The following is a 1,458-nucleotide window of genomic DNA, read 5'->3' as shown; positions in this document are numbered from 1 at the left end:
ATTGTTAATGTGATAATCCAGTTGAATAGTTACAGGTTATTTCCAAGGTCTCTCTTATTGAACGCCAACAGGGTTGAAATGATTGAGATGAGCACCGGATTGAGTTTGACAAAATTGAAATAAAATCAAATAAAATCACTAAAAAAAATCAAAAAAATTGAAAAAAATTGAAAAAAAACTAGCCTTATGACACTTCCTTCAACTAGAAGGGCGGTAAATCAAGGATTCCTTCGCCCAAGACCCATGATCCAACTCCCAACATGGAAATGATAAGCTATAGAATCATTCCAGAACCTCAATGGATGGGTTACAAACTCACATTACCAATCTCGACAACTGGACATGTCATCGGCGTTAGAAGAACGACCGCATCAGAGCAAGTCATGGGGATAGAAGATCCCGTTGAAGGATGATAGACCAATCGTAATCTTCAGCCCAATGAGCAAAGCTTTTGTAGAAGCAAGAACCCTTGTTCTAAATTGAGTCAAAGCTAAAATTAGATAATGAGATCGAAGATTGAGAAACAAGATTTGGAACTTTATTCTAAATTGAGTCATTTCACAATCGAACTTGATCAAGGCTTGATTGAATGACTAAGATGCAATCTACCACAAGAATTGCATGAAACTTAGAAATGACAAAGATATGCTCAGATTTCTACGAGGGGGATCGTCTCAACTTGAGAGATCAATTTCATTGATCACAAATATGCTTTTACATAATAATTTGTGGGTATTTATAGTCTCCCAACAAAGAAGTTAGTGTTCGTGATTTAATCTCGATCCCTTTAAATCTCCACAGAAAACGAAGTCAATTTGAGCATTACAAACTTTATGAAATTAAAATAATAAATAAAGTTCTCTAACCACTCATGAAATGATGATTGCAACTTCATCCAGTACTTCAACCGTGCAAATATTTACTTTTGAATCTCTAAATGGTCTTGACTCAAACGAATCAGCTTGTAACACATGAAATGATGGTTGAACCTAGCCTATCCAATTTTGTAGATGAAGTATGAATGCTTGTTGAATCTTCTTGGCCTTGGGTTGTGTAATAGGTCCAGTTGGAACACGTGATTCTTATCATCATCCCCTTCTTCAAAAGGATTCGTCCTCGAATCAGAAAAATCATCACCTACGAGAACATCAATTTTATTGTTCCATGCAATAAGATGAGTCATTTTACTAAATATCTTACAGAGCATTTATAGTCAAATAAAGAATTCTTATAGAGCATTTATAGTGAAATAAAGAATTAGGAATCCACGCTATCTTTAGATCTACGTACCCACTCCCACTTCAGCTATCCAGGCTAACATTAAAATAAAAATTCATGAGTAAAATTATTTACCCTAATTCATTGAAATTTTAAACTACAGACCCACTCTCACTCCCAATTCAGCTATTCACGCTAACATTAAAATGAAAATTCTGCAATTCTAAAAAGAAATAATCA

Source organism: Cucurbita pepo, unplaced genomic scaffold (genome assembly GCF_057944985.1).
Source record: "Cucurbita pepo subsp. pepo isolate OVF unplaced genomic scaffold, ASM5794498v1 scafford_2, whole genome shotgun sequence".
NCBI classification, from domain to species: domain Eukaryota; kingdom Viridiplantae; phylum Streptophyta; class Magnoliopsida; order Cucurbitales; family Cucurbitaceae; genus Cucurbita; species Cucurbita pepo.
This window is presented reverse-complemented; position numbering follows the sequence as displayed.